The sequence below is a fragment of the Mirounga leonina genome, unplaced genomic scaffold (assembly GCF_011800145.1).
Source record: "Mirounga leonina isolate KUSES-001 unplaced genomic scaffold, KU_Mleo_1.0 Mir_128, whole genome shotgun sequence".
Classification (NCBI taxonomy): domain Eukaryota; kingdom Metazoa; phylum Chordata; class Mammalia; order Carnivora; family Phocidae; genus Mirounga; species Mirounga leonina.
The window spans coordinates 11,876,364-11,892,508 of NW_023270320.1; the positions used below are offsets into that span (position 1 = coordinate 11,876,364).

Here is a 16,145-nt window from a genome sequence, read left to right on the forward strand (position 1 = left end):
AAGGAAGGAAGGAAGGAAGGAAGGAAGGAAGGAAGGAAGGAAGGAAGGAAGGAAGGAAGGAAGGAAGGAAGATTTCAACTGAAAATTCATTTTACCTGCTTTCTATAACCAGAAAGACTACATCTAGTTAGTGACATATAAGTACAAATTACAAAATTCAAAATCGTAGTACAGCATGGAAGCTGAACAGAACAGTTCCTAATTTCTATAGGTAATGGGGGAGAAAGTTTGGTGTTTATGGGTTTTCAGTTTGTTTAGTTTTAGTATGTCCTCCACTTTAAACATAACTAGTATGCTTTTATTTTTCACATCTTTTTAACCTTGCATCTACCCCCAAAATTGCATTTATTGCTTTCTATATGACTAATCAAATTTCTCATTTAGAACCAATAGCTGAAAAGCTCATTCAGCTAAACTATTTGTAGATACAATAAAAGAAAACACAATCTAGGTCATTTTTTTTTCATGTTCCAAATCTGCTTTCAGATTTCAGAAAAAAAAAAAAAATCTGCTTCCCACAAACAAGAAGGTATGAAAAAGACTGCAGGATTCCTTTCTGGTCTCTAAAAAATAAAAAAAAAAAAAAAAAACAGGCTTTCCCTTTTTATCCCCAATCATTGTTTCCTATGTTTTGAGCAACCCTGACTTGTGTGTGCACAACACATAAGCAGTCAAGGTGGAAGTTTGCCTTTGAATCTTTTCCAAGAGAAAGTGAAGCCCAGGAATTGAGGTCTGGGGAAGGTGGATGTGTGGGGAGAGGCACAGAATCACTTGCATTCCAGAATAAGGACAAGCAAGTTAGATGAATAAGAACGGAATTCTAAATGCCTCAGATTATTTTCAGTTTCTATTTATGCTGCACTTAATGTCCACTAAAATAGGTTGGTTACATGCAGTTGCATATTCTATTTGGGGTATAATTTAATAGTCAGAAATGAGATACCAGAAAATGCCTGAGAAAGGCAGTATCTGGAATAAATACATATTTTGGCACTAATAACCAGAACTGTCCCTTGCATTGCTTATTATGCCCCTAAAAATATGTCATTTATAATCATTTGATCCAATTACAGATTATCCCCTGTGGTTGTAAACTCAAAATAACACATTATTATTATTATTTTTTTAGATTCCCTGGAGTTTTTATCACTGAGACCCAATGTCACCAGATGTCATGAATAACCAGGCAACCCCCGTTTGTCTCTAACATAGCCTACTTGGAAAGTCTCTGAATTCAGGGTATACTTTATCAATTATTCAGGCTCTTTGGTTCTTCTGCATTGGCTGCATTAGCCCTTATCATCCACAGCAGAGAATGGGAAAAAGACCCCAATTTTTCCCCTTTTCTCATGTCAAGCAAATAACCGTTTTTCTGGGTCTAAAATCATGAACTGTCCTGAAAACAAACAAAAAAAGGCTTTCCATTTTTTAATAGGTTGCACTGTATAATGAAAAGAGCATGACATTTGGAGCCAGAGGACCATGGGGTCTGGAGGCAGGCTGGGCTTACTTTACCAATTACTAAGCCTCAGGGCACAAATTTAACTGACCAGAATTTTATCTTCTTCATCAGGAATGAGATTTATAACTATAACTATAAGCCTCAGGTATTATTATTATGATCAATTCCAAGGAGTTAATGATAATAAAGTGCTTTATGTATTATAAAGAGCAACATAAATGCTATTTTGAGTTTACCACCACTTAAAAATCTTGCCCACTATTCCTTGCAGCGGTGGTATCAGCAAAGTGCCTCAACACCTCTGGTTCCATAAGCATGTGTTTTTTGTTTTGTTTTGTTTTTCTTTTTGTTTTTGAAAGAGAGAAGAGAGAAGGAAGAGAATTTTAGCTAAGCATCTCCAAGTCATCGACTCTGCCTCCCCACCCCAGGCTCCTGTCCCTCCCCAGCCAGAAACATACACTCCAGTCCAAGGCTCCATATCCTACCTTCATCCACCATGTTCTACACTTAACACATGTACAACACTTAACCACAGTGGGAGGCTGTTTCCTGACACAACTGAATCTCTCCATTCAGCTTCATGCTTTCTATCAGCTCAACTGAGGGTGAACTACAATCTTCCTACTCTGTGGACCACCTTTAAACTAGATACACAGATTTTGTCTTCATTCCCTGCGAGGATCCTGTCTGACCTGTTACCGATGTCCAACAACTAGTGTGAAGCTTTAGGCTTTGGTTTGTCACCATTCAACCTCCAAACTGCTTCACTGTCACACCTTTTCCCTTCCATCACATTCTCCTCCATTCCTGCCCCACTCCCATGCCTTCCTTTGGGTTCTCAGTCCATCTTGCCCTAGGGTTAGGTCATTCATCTCCACCTTTGACCAGATGGCACTGCCTGGTTTCTACAACCTGGGCACGGTCTTTGCTACTTAGGCTAGATCTGTACGTTCAGATTAACTTCCATGGATTGTCACTACATGCTTTAGAATACATGAGATCCTATAATTATACTTACAGATGTCATTCCTATTCCACATTCAAGGAGTTTACAAATATGAAAACTGGTGCCCAAGTGGTTCCCTGGCTAGCAGAGTACGTGGAGGGTCAGTGCTGAACACCTGAGAGGTCAATCAGGGTTTTTGGACCTCCATTCCAATGTGTTTTCACCTCATCATCTTCTCCAACAATTATAACTTGTTTCATCCTTGCTAATTAAAACCCAGGTGCCCTTCCTCAGTTATCACTGGGCAAGATGCAAATTTGGGATCATTACACTGGTAAAAGGCTTGGAAGGTAAAATGCAGAATTACAAAAGCCAAGCAGTTTAAAAGGGATTCCTCTGCCAAAACATTTTACACTAAAAGTGGTCTGTGACACTAAATTAAAGGATTAAAAAGTCATACAACTTAATGGGGTTATATTTCAACTAATAGAGTCAAGGCTTCAAACGCTTTCAGGAAACAACTAACAATAAACTTGATGTTTTTAACACTCTGGGATTTCTTGGATCCTGTCAGAATCATTCATCACCAAGACATTATTTCTGAAAATCTATTTAAGAGAGGAATCCAAAGGACAGAACAAAAACATGCATACAAGGTATATCATATACCAATCCTCTGTGGCTATCCCTTCAGATGAAGTGTATAGACTGGGATATCTTTCAGTTTGATGTAGTTTAAATGCATTACTCTCTAAAGCTGTACCATCAAGATCACAAATGTAACCTTCACATGGCCAAATCCAGTGGAAACTTGTCTTCTCCTTAATCAACACTCCTTCCATCCTGAGATGCTTTCATGATACTATGCTCTCTTGGTTTCCTCCTACCTTACTGACCGTTGTTTCTTGGCTTTGGTGAGTTTCTCCTCTTCCAACAGCTTTTAATACTGGAATTCCCAGAGCTTCATTTTCTCCATCTACATTTCCTACCTAAGTGATCTCATCCATTCAGTTGGTTTGAAATAAGTCTATATTCCAATTACTTCCAAATTTTTATCTCTGACCCTGACCTCTTCATTGAATTCCAGATTTTCTAGGCAATTGCTTACATCTTCACTTGGATGTATAATAGATATCTCAAATTACTAGCATTTTCATCCCGCCAAAAAGAAAAAGACAAAATATTTCAGAAATATTCCCTATCTCATTCTGTGCCATCACTATTCATCCAATTCTTTAAGCCACAAACATTAACCTTATTTGCCTTCCTTCCTTCCCTAACTACATCTAATTATTTGATGAATTCTTTTGATTCTACCTCTAAAATATATTCCATGTGATGTAATGGCTGGATATACTGTAGCCATTTTGGACCATGACATCACCTTAGGAATGGAAAGTTACCCATGGTAAAGCGACAAGATAAAAAGATCTTGGGTCCTTTATACCATAGAACACCATAACAGCTCTGGACAGATTTTACATGAGAGAGTAACAAACAATCTTGTTTAAGTAAAAAAAAAAATAAAATAAATTCCAATTTCTCATCTCCTTTTGTGCCTACCTATAGGTTCCACTCTGACATCATCTCTTTCCTGTGCCATTCAAATATCCCCCATCTGTTTTCCTTGCTTCTCTTGTCTCTTGTCTTCCTAGAGAACAACCAAAGCAATCTTTTAAAACTGTATATCAGATCATGCCACATCTTTCTTAATGCTATCTATGGGTTTCCAGCTGAATTACAAATAAAATGCAAACTCCTTTCACTACAACCCAGATTTTAGCCTTGTACAGTGGGCTCTGGCTACAGTGGCCCAGGATGTTCTTACTTGACAGCCTTTGTACTTGTTGTTCCTTCTACCTGGAATACTCTTCCCAGCATAGTTGGCTTCTTCTTACTAAGATCTTCAAGCTCAAAGGTTTCCTCCTCAAAGAGGCCTTCTTTGAGGAAGCAAAATAAAGTAGCCCCAGCTACTTTCTATCACATTACCCTACTCCTTTCTTATATCTACAAGCTGGAATTATATTGTCTCTTTACTTGTTTATATCTTATTACTTGAGTCTAGGACCTAGAAAAGTACCTGGCTATTCTAAGTGTTTACCATATATTTGTTACATATTTATTGAATGAATAAAAATCATTAATTACTTTTCATTCCAGAATAGCAAATATACAGTGTTATATTAGTTTGGGGTGTACAATGTAGTGATTCATCAATTCTATACATTAGTCAGTGCTCATCATGATAAGTGTACTCTTCAATCCCCATCACCTATTTCACCCATCCCCCCACCCACTCCCCTCTGGTAACCATCAGTTTGTTCTCTAGAGTTCAGAGTCTGATTTTTGGTATGTCTTTTTTCTTTGAGTTCAATTGTTTTATTTCTTAATTCCACACGAGTGAAATCATATGACCTTTGCCTTTCTCCGGCTGACTTATTTTGCTTAGCGTTATACTCTCTAGATCCAACCATGTTGTTGCAAATGGCAAGATTTCATTCTTTTTTATGGCTGAGTAATATTCCAGTGTGTGAATATATGTGTGTGTGTGTATTCTTTATCCATTCTTCCATATATGGGTATTTGGGCTGCTTCCATATTTTGACTATTGTAAATAATGTTGCAATAAACATAAGGGTGCATGTATCTTTTTAAATTCCTGTTTTCATATTCTTTGGGTAAATACACAGTAATGGAATTGCTGATCATAAGATACTTCTTTTTAAATTTTTTTGAGGAACCTCCAGACTGTTTTCCACAGTGGCTGTACCAGTTTGCATTCCCACCAACCGTGCCCTAGGGTTCCCTTTTCTCCACATTAAAAAAAAAAAAAAAAAAAAAGGAAAAAAGGAAAAAAGCGCTCTGTAGGGTTAATGAGGTTAAAACTGTCACCAGCAATACCTCTGCTGCTTCTCCTTCTTCCCAGGAATGTTAAAGGTTAACATTCCTTATCTTTTAGAGGCAAACAGCAGGAGGAGATCCAGCTGGCCTAGACCAGTTTGAACTCAACCACCCACTCACACCTGCACAGATGAACTATGGGGCATCAGACAGTTATCTCTATCTTATTATAATGTTAACATCTCTGCTCAAGGAGAAGCAAAACCTTTACCAACATAACACAGAACATATGTATATGCATGTTTTCTAAGTACACCTGTGCAACCTTATGCCCACCTATGATGACAAAGATTCCCTTTCTGAATATTCATCCTGACTCTCAATAAAAGAAACCCGCTCACCCCCTACTTGAGGAGTCACAGATGTAGAAGCTATTTCCTGTGATCTCACTGGCTGCAAATAAAGTTTCATTTGTGTGACAACAACAACAAAAAAACCAAATATTAATTGCTAGTATTCCTTCAAATTTTATAGCTTAAAATATTCCATAAAGTGTTTTAGTAAGGTTAAAGAGAATGCAAGCCTATGGAGAAGCTGGCCAGTGCAGAGACCCTTGCAAAATAATTAAAGTATTAAGAAGGAATTGAAAGAATTACCATTAATTCGGCAATCACACTTATGAGTATATACCCTAAAGAATGAAAGTAGGGACTTGAACAGATATTTGTACACTAATGCTCAGAGCAGCATTATTCACAGTAGCCAAAAAGTGGAAAACCACCTGCATGTCCATCGACAGATGAAAGGATAAACAAAATGTGGTATATACGTACAACAGAATATTATTCACCCTTAAAAGGGAATGAAATTCTGACACATGCTTCTGCATGAATGAACCATAAAGACATTAGCACTGAGTGAATTACACCAGAAAGAAAAGGATACATCTTGTATGATTCCACTTATATAAGGTACCTAGAATAGGAAATTCATAGAGACAGAAAGCAGAACAGTGATTACCAGAGGCTGTGGGAAGTGGGGAGAATGGATCAGTGTTTAATAGGCACAGAGCTTCATATGGGAAAGATGGAAAAGTTCTGGAGATGAATGGTGGTGATGGTTGCACAACACGGTGAATGTACTCAATGCCACTGAACTGCACACCTAAAAACAGTTTAAATGGCAAATTTTATGTTATGCATATTTTACCGCAATAAAAATATTGGAGTTAAAAATGGGAATTGGGATGGGATGGAAGACAGGAGGGAACTGTGATAATGGAAGATACATTTTGACCAAATTTACCACACAAAGTCAACTGCATTGGATAAATGTGGACTTTTCTTCTCAACCCGTGGAAGAGGAAGCTTCAAAGTCTACAATAATAATTTTCCTTCTTCAAAGACAAAAGAGGAAAATCACTTTCTATTTTTTACCAGTACTGATTTAATATTTTTATAAATGTTGATATGACTATATCCAAGGCATAATGGCCTGGAGAACAATTAACTCATTCTGTTTTGATGTTCTTTGCCCAGAACAGAGCTATAAATAGAAGGACAGTATCAGGACAGTCACAAGGCACAGAGTAATTTATTCTTTCCAAAATCCTACTAAAACACATCTAATCAACTAGATGTTATTCTTCCTGTCCAGACCACTAAAAAGATGTTCTATTAATGTACACTGTGCTGCATGTTTTCTGACATTACTCCAGGTCAGTGCTCCTTGCCCAGATCATTATGTAAAGCAAGGACATAGAAACACTTCAGTAATTGGTATCAAATACACAAAATACCCAAATGACTGATTTTTTTTATGCTTATGCAAATATTTGGAGTTTCCACAGATTCAGAAGATGTGGGGAACCCTGATGAGATACCAGCATCATATGTAATAAGACACTGTCAATGAGCCCAGTCTTCATTATCATTCCTACCTGTGCATTCCTCTTTTGGCAAAGTAATTCCAAATTGGGAAATAAGCAAATCTTTTTAATGTTCTTCACTAGCTTCCTTTCCATGGACTCTGTTCCTCTTTTGACACCCACACAGATATGTTGGGATGTCGGGGTATTTTAAGAGTTGTTTGTATTTTATGATATATGATTTTTAAAAATGTTTACATTTTTCTGAAAGATTCTTAGCATCTTTTCCCAAAATACACCTTCATTTTCAATCTCTAGTTGTCTAATTCACACGTGAAACTTAAAGCAACGTGTTAGCAGGAGCATCAGGGGCAATACTTTTCACCAGCCCTGGCCAGCCTGGGTCCCAGAGGGCAAGCATTTTCACATCATCACCTCTCAAAGGTTGGCAACTTAATTTCAGATCCCAGAAACTCTTCTTCCGTCTCCCTTTTGGCTCTTCTTTTATGTTGTTCTCCAGCAGCTATGGTCAATCACCTCCAGAGCTGGGACCTGACTGGCTGCAGCTCCAATTCTGCCATTGTTAGTTCCATGTTGGCGCGGCCACTTGGCTGTGCCCTTGACGTGGCAGAGCAGGTGCAAGTCTAACCAAGCTGATGGAACAGCAAAGAGGGCATGTGTGGCCACCTATGGCTAACATCTTACCTCAGCTCCTTTACTATGATTTGGAGGAGAGAAGGTTCACATGTCAACACCCAACTCCACCACCTTGTTTTATTCCTCTTATAATAGTATAGAAGCACCCTTTCTCTTCTCCTATACATGACCACTCTACATGTCATTGAAAATACTGTTTTATTAGCCTTTAGAGATTGCATGAACCACAAAACTCATCTGATCTGATTCCTTCACTGGACAAAAAAGAAAACTGATGTCAGCTGCCTTGTCTATATCATAAAAGCTACTTAAAAAGTTATGTAAATTTAACTTTGGTCATAACGACAACGATCATGGTGGTAGGGGTGGTGACAAATGTGGAGTCTCAGGGAATAAATGGAAAGATCCCTGGACTTGGACTCAGACGACCTGAGTCCTGATTCTGCTTCCACTTTTCCCACTTGTGTTACCATATGCAAGTCATTGCCGTCTGACTTCAGGTTGCTGGTGGTGGTGAAATGAAAGACTTAGTTCAGAGGAACTCTAAAGTCCCTTTCCTTCTGAAGTTCTAATGTCTCTGCTGATAAAGTGTGTGGTTTCAAAAGTACTCTTGAGCCAAGACTTCTTAAAATTCAGTCCATAACTATGATTCGATGTACTTTCAGCCCTATGTAATTTATCAATACTTGAAGGAAAAATCAAACTTATGAATAGCTAGCATTATGTATTATTCCATATATTCCTGAGGGCTTACATACAACTCTTTTTCTATTTCTTTTTTTTAAAAAGATTTTATTTATTTATTTGAGAGAGAGAATGAGAGAGAGAGAGAGAGCATGAGGGGGGAGGGTCAGAAGGAGAAGTAGACTCCCTGCTGAGCAGGGAGCCCGATGCGGGACTCGATCCCAGGACTCCAGGATCATGACCTGGGCTGAAGGCAGTCACTTAACCAACTGAGCCACCCAGGCACCCCACAACTCTTTTTCATTTACTTCTTGTCTATGTAAGATATGACTCAATCACTTGCCACAAGATGAGAAAACAGGTTCAGAAAGGATAAGTGACTTGACTTGACCAGTGTCTTACAACTTTTTTTTTTAAAGATTTTTTATTTATTTATTTGACAGAGAGAGAGACAGCGAGAGAGGGAACACAAGCAGGGGGAGCGGGAGAGGGAGAAGCAGGCTTCCCGCGGAGCAGGGAGCCCGATGCAGGGCTCGATCCCAGGACCCTGGGATCATGACTGAGCCGAAGGCAGACGCTTAACCGACTGAGCCACCCAGGTGCCCCAGTGTCTTACAACTTTTAAGAGGCAGACTCTAGACATGAACTTGCTGGTGATATATTTATGCTCTTGTCAGTATAAGAGTTTCCTCATGATTGTTATAAAGAGACTGACAAATGTAACCATTAAACAGTAACAATAAAGGAGTTCTGCTTTACAATATACACTACAAGAGCAGGGCAAGAGATTAATGAGCAATAGAACTAGATTACTTGGAATATATATGAATAAAAATGCATTCTTTCCTTTATTTCCCAAAAGCTTAATCAAAATGTAATTCCAGCAGCTTCCTTTCACAGATGTTCTCTCTCTCTTTCTCTCCTATATTTGATCTTACTATAGGTGGTGAGCTCCTCCCATTTCTAGATATATGGTGGCTATAATTACTTAAATCTAATTTTTAGTTTTTAATGTATAGGATTCTCTACCATTCTCGTTCTGATACTCTTAGACTTAATCTCACCCCTACATCACTGCATTTGCTCACTGCATACAGTAACATTGCTGAAAGGAGGATAATTCTGCGTTTATTGCTACAGAGGTTTTTAGTGTGAACTCAAAGTTATACAAGAAGACTGTTGCCCGAGGGGAAAAATAAAGTGGAATTTTTGCCTATTTTTCCCATTGAAAAAAACTCTTTAAATATTTTCTTGGGTATTACTATTATTATTACTATTTCACAGAAGGGAACAAAATACTCATGTTTACTGTGCAAAAGTTGCATGCCCAACTGGCCAGCAGAGAAACCTCTTTTAAACACATTAATTCTTTCTGTTTATCAAGTGTGGGTGACACTAAAAGGTCAAGAGGACATTCTTTACAGAGGTACATTCTTGCCATTGCCAAGAACCTGATGCAAAATGCATCAAAACTTTCCAGCAAATGAACTATTGTTGCAGAGTATGAATAAACCAGAGGTGGGATACGCTATGCAACATAAGGAAATCTAAAACTACAAAATACCTTTCTTCTCCTTCCAACCAACATGTGCGCATGCACATACACACACACACACACCCCCACACTCACACACCACCTTTTCTCACCCAGCAATACACAAACATTTTGACAGGGACCTAGCATCTGTTTTCATGACAATTTAGAGACCAAAATAGGCAGCATGTGGGAAGCAGTGCAGCTTAGTAAAAAGAAATCTACAGTAGGCTTAAAGGAACTTGGGTTCTAGACCTACTGCAACACTATCTGCTTGGCATTAAGCCAGTCTTTCATTCTTTGGATCAATGTTCTCTAAGTCAGAGAACTGAGGTTAAAGGTGATGGTTTCTAAATTTCCTTCCAGACCTAAAGTTTTATGAATTCGAGAAAAGAGTTAGAAAAGAATGTCTACACTCAGGTAGTCCATTTCCTATATCCGGACTGCCTTTCACCAGTTACGACAGTATGAAAAGCTCACCTCCCACAAAGTTTATACTTACAATCCATTTTTTCAGAAAGTGCAGAATTTATTTTGCATGATTAGTTGTCTATCATCAGATAAACCCATTAAATGCAAGTCTCAATGGAAAACAGGAAAATGAAGGAAACCTTGTTCCCAGCCCTCAGGAGCTTTCACTTACTGCAGAGGTAGACTACAGACATGTAGTAAAATGTACTGTGAAGTGCTATCAAGAGGTACCACAGAGGTGCCTGGGTGGCTCAGTTGGCTAAGCATCTGCCTTCAGCTCAGGTCATGATCCCAGGGTCCTGGGATTGAGCCCAGCATCGGTCTCCCTGCTCAGCAGGGAACCTGCTTCTCCCTCTCCCTCTGCCACTCCCCCTGCTTGTGCTCTCTCTCTCTGTCAAATAAATAAATAAAATCTTAAAAAGAAGAAGTACCACAGAGTGACACTGTCACATGAGGGGAGACTGAACTCTTCCTGGAAACAAAACTTCCCTAGTGAAGGTGGCATGGGAGCAGGGCCTTGCAGATGGTTAGGAGATGCATTGCACAGCAGGGTGAGAAGAGGAAATGGCCACAGACAAGTCAGGGGGATAAAAAATTATGAGGCAAGTACCAAGAACACTCCATTTGACTTCAGCTAAGTCTTGGTACACTGATGCACACGGAATTCCTAACTTCAAAGGCATTTATCACTGGTGGAAGGTCCTCCCTTCTACTGTGGAGCATGGCATCTGAAATGACATAAGGACTGGCTAAGAGGCAGAGCAGAGCTCCATCAAGTGTCATCCCTGGTGCAGCCACTGTGTGACTCTATGATGCAATATGCTTCAGTCAGCAGATCCCCAGTTAATACATTCAGTCATCTGGTCTAGACATCTAATCCCTGTCCAAGGCATTGGGCCTCCCTTAAATCCTGATCGCAAGTTAAAATGAAAAAATTGTTAAACTGAAAATTATCAATATAACCTCATGTGGGGAACTAGTTTAAGTTATAGGTTGCAGTTAAAGATGTATTTAACTAGAGAGACACCAACATTTGCAGAATAAAGGACCTTGGAATAATGAGAGATGAATTCTCCAGGGAATGTTTAGGCTGAACGTCAGTACCTTCATATTTAGAATGAGGAAGGTCTAGAAAACCCTTTCACAGAAAACAGTTTTAAAAAATTATAAGCATTTTTTTCTGAAGGCATGATATTAATATTAGAGAAGAGCTGTAGCTCCTGAATTCCTAGCATTTCCATTAAATCGTGCAATTAAATTTTAAAACAAATTCAGCAAGAGCGTCACAAGTAAAAAATCTCTCCAGCACCAGGCAGAAATTTTCTGTCATATTAACAGTAGTATCATGACAAATACCAAGAATTCCCTATAATTAGCATAAAGAAAATGGCCAGCAAAACTTATGACCAGTGGAAAGGATCCCACAGACCACTGGACACATACTTTAAGTGTCAGGAAATCAATTATGTCAAAAGCAAAGGATTTAAAACAATGATCACAGAGATATTTCCTTCCTTCTTTGAGCTAAGGGTTTTACCCTCAGACTAGGGACCAAAGGGCTTGTGGCTAACTACAGAGGAGCCCTGCAATCATGCCTGTGCATATATGTAGTTGTTGTGTTAATATATTTACACATGTAAGACCACAGGATAATGGTATGTAGTTATTACGTAGCCTAGGATTAACTCATCTCTATGAATTATTTCACTATTTCAGTACCGTACTGAATTAAAATTGCTACTTCAAATAGAGAAACAGTACTCTTAATAGAAGAGTAGTCAACAACAGTACTCCTGTCCTGACCTTGACTTTGTCCTCAGAAGGCTCCTTAGCCCTGCAGTATAGCCCCTCATTTCTGATCTCTCACGAAAGGAGTGCTATAATCATCCCTCCAACTACCTCACCAAATGCCAGGTTGGCCCTTTGAAGACTGGGTTATTACCTCCAATTTACCTAGCTCTTTCACTGGGAATTACTGAGAATAGAATGTTTTCTACAAATAATACAAATAAACTTTATAAATAGGACTTCCATTGGATCTTACCTATCAAAAAATTTCAAAGCAAAACATCTTGAAGTAGCAAGTGGTATCTCTTAAGATTTTTTTGGAAACTCAATTAAACAGCATTTGTATGCAAAATCATATAAATAAGCCATTGCCAGATATGCATATAGTTGGCACAAGATGTAATTTACACATTAATATTCACAATCTAACTCAGCTACTTTAAACCACAACCAACTTTGCTTCTTTATTTATAGAATTTTCCTGGAAAGAATCAGCATTTGCTGGGGAGCTAAATGACTATGTTCTAATCATGCTTCTGAGACCTCATTTCAAGAACTCAGAAAAGTCTCCAAAAAAACTCTATGCAATGATATTTCCATAAGTTAACTCATAATGAATGTCTTTAATAAGGGTGATGGGTCTAAAAATAGTTATCTCATGTAAGTAACTGACAGTTACAGTATAAATCCTGAGCCTCGTTCCTTTTTCAGCTTCTATAAGGGTGATGGGAATAACAATACTAAATCGGTATATCCTTTCACACTGGTCTTGATTTAGCATGTCTATTTCTTTCTGGTACTATCTCTGTGTTAAAGGGCAATGGGAAAACTACAGAGGAGGATGCAAGGAAAGATAATTATTTTGTCCCATTTTAAACAGTACTGTTCTTAGGGACATTTCATGCCTCAGTTTCTCTCTACCACTTTGAAAACTGGTGTCACTCATCTTGCTGGGAAAAACTTCCTTCTCTATTTGCTGAGATTTCTATAAATACCACTATTATTGCAGTCTACATTAGAAGGATCAAATCCAAATATCAGATTGAACTATAATATATGAAGTTTTCTTCCTTTATTAAAAAACCCACATATATACTGTAGCCCATGGCACGAAATTAAAACAATATTTTCAAATTGTCCCCGCTATTATTTTATATCTGACCTGTATCTAACACAAAACATGGAACAAACCAGACCCATTTCCAACTATGCAGATGGCTCATTATCCAGCTGTCTTAAAGATAAGTGAGCTTAAGTGTGGTGCTAGGAAGGAGCAAAAAGCCTGGGAACCTGACAATGAGCCTAAAGCCAAATCTTTCTGCTTGTTCTCCAAATCCCTTATTGGGAGAAAAGGTCGGGACATGAGATAAAGTTTGCCACATTATCCCAGGGATTACCCAACATTCATTTTGCTTACTGAAGCCATAGAGCCTGCTCATACACACACGCACCTTCCAATTCTTTGGCTCTTAAAACTGTAACGGAAGTAGAGTTGCAAACCTAACCCAGGATACTTGGCTTGAAGCTTTTTTTCCTTTTCTCCGTTTCTGTGAAATATTATGTTCAGTGCTTCATTAAAAGGGGGAGAAAATGGCTTTGGGAATTTTCTATTTCCTACCTCCTACCCGTCATCTGGTATCATTAATCCAGCTTCATGTGCATGTATGTGTCTTAAGAAGTCCTCATAAACACACATAATACCAAGTTTGGCCTTTTTACCCAGCTGTTGTTTTTGAGTATGTTGGGTTTAGTGGTGTTAATGGTATAGAGCATACTCTTCGCTGCACCTATGTCTCCAGCTGGGAAACAGATTCATGTAATTTATGTCACCTTTGCTGACAGGAAGGTCAGCAGTCTGTCCAATTTTATTTATTTATTCATTTACCCTTTGTTTAGCTTTTTGTGGGGGATGAATTGGGGATAGGGTGATGTTGACATATATATTGACTCATAGTGACTATACGCATGCAGTTTGAGTTTTCAAAAGTTGAAATGCATTTGCATGTGACAGATAAGCATAGTTTATAATATACGATGTGACTATACATAGAACTGTGAAATCTGGGAAAATTGATCTCTGGAGAAGCAAGCTTATTTTGTTCTACTTACACGATCTGTTTTAAATCAGATCTTAGCTTCTAGAGGTAAGGGTCAAAATGCATGGGTGTGTGGCCAGACAGCAGCAACATTCTTCCAAGAAGACTGACAACAGTTAAATAACACTTGCCATGTAGTCTTCTGCCCCCCTCGTGTCCTCCTGTGTGAACCTCGAGTCCTACAAGCATATTCTAGGGTGGTGGTTTAGTCCCCTGCTGTTTTTCATAGCAAGACATAGGATAAGAACACTGTGTTGGAAAACACCACCTAGGTGTGGAGATACAGGATACCCTCAGGATCATCACCTCTCTGCTTAAGCATGGTCTTTGTCAACAAGCTCAAACTGGATTTGGGCATCTTCACTGGGATTTTAATTAGTTGATGAGCATCTCTCATTGGCATTCATATTCGCTGTTCAAGATTCCTTCTGCCAGCAACACCAAGTCCTTTGTCAGAGCCAAAGCAGACTTTGCTCATTAAATTAGAAGCAGCATCCCGTGGTTCCAAAAATTTAGTTTGGCCGGAGACTTTAAGACCTCATGGTGTCTCCATTCCTTAGGTAGAAATAGCATACTAAGAATCACAGACCCTCCTGGCCAAAAGATAATAACCCATGAATATCTGTATTCTTTTCCAAGTGGCACACTACATCCCAAAGGACTTAAACACCAGCTCGTTCTATATTGGACTCTGGGATTTAAGGAAAATGGCCTGGCTTTATCTGAGAATAAGCTAACTTGCCCAAGATTTTAGTAAATATATTTTTATTGGAAGAGAATGGGTGGAGTCTGTTTTTCTAAATACTGTCTTATGAGGTCACAACTGTGTTTGAGATGCACCCTCCCACTTGAAAACAAGTCTGTCTCCTACCAGTTCTGATTCTGTGTACTCCTTCAATCTCGACCCTGCTAATGCAGGTTTTTCCTTGCCCCTTGGGGCTATTTGGGCTCAGCTGAGCTGCTCTTGTTCTGTGTGCCAATTCTCACCCTGTTTTCTCATGGCAGGTAAGCATTAAAAGTCTGATGTGGAGGATAGTAAAATAAATGAAAGGGAACTTCTCTTCTATTCCAACTGTCTTTGCCAATAGGAATGGGAAAGACAGAATCCCAAGTCCACCCACATGTTCTGGACTGAAAGGTGTTCCTTCAAAATTCATATATTGAAGCCCTAAGCTCCAGTTCCTTAAAATGTGGCAGCATCTGGAGATTAAGTATAATAAAAGGAGATATTTATGGGTGCCAAGTTGACAAGGGGTGGACTTATAATGGATAATTTTATGTGTCAAGTTGGCTGGGCTACAGTGCTTATCGAGTAGATCAAACATTATTCGAGATGTTTCTGTGATAGTGTTTCTGAATGAAGTTTCATTTAAATTGGTGGGATTTGTGTAAAGCAAATTGCTCTTTAGCGTGGGTGGGTAAAGGCCTGACTAGAACAAAGGGCTGACCTCACCTGAGCTAGAGGAAACTCTGTCAGCAGACAGCCTCAGACTTGAACAGCAATATGTGGGTTATCTGGGTCTACAGGCTGCTGACGAACCCTGCAGATATTGGACTTTACAGCCTATATAATCACATGACCCAATTCCTTAACATAAATCTCTTTATATCTATATATACCTATATCTATATACACAGACATACACACACACAAGAAAGGAAGAATCTCAAGTACCTCCATATTATGAACTGAATTGTGTCTCCTCAAAATTTATATGCTGAAGCTCTAATGTCCAAGTATTATAAAATATACACACACATATACATATACACACACCCGCACATATGCATCCTATTGG

The 16,145-nt window shown here is 38.7% G+C and overlaps 1 protein-coding gene across 1 annotated transcript in view; it reads right to left on the reverse strand.

The window, feature by feature from the left end:
* The window catches only part of NRG1 (neuregulin 1), a 1,093,773-nt gene that overhangs the window by 591,391 nt on the left and 486,237 nt on the right, over positions 1-16,145 (reverse strand). The gene's annotated exons all lie outside the window — the stretch shown is intronic.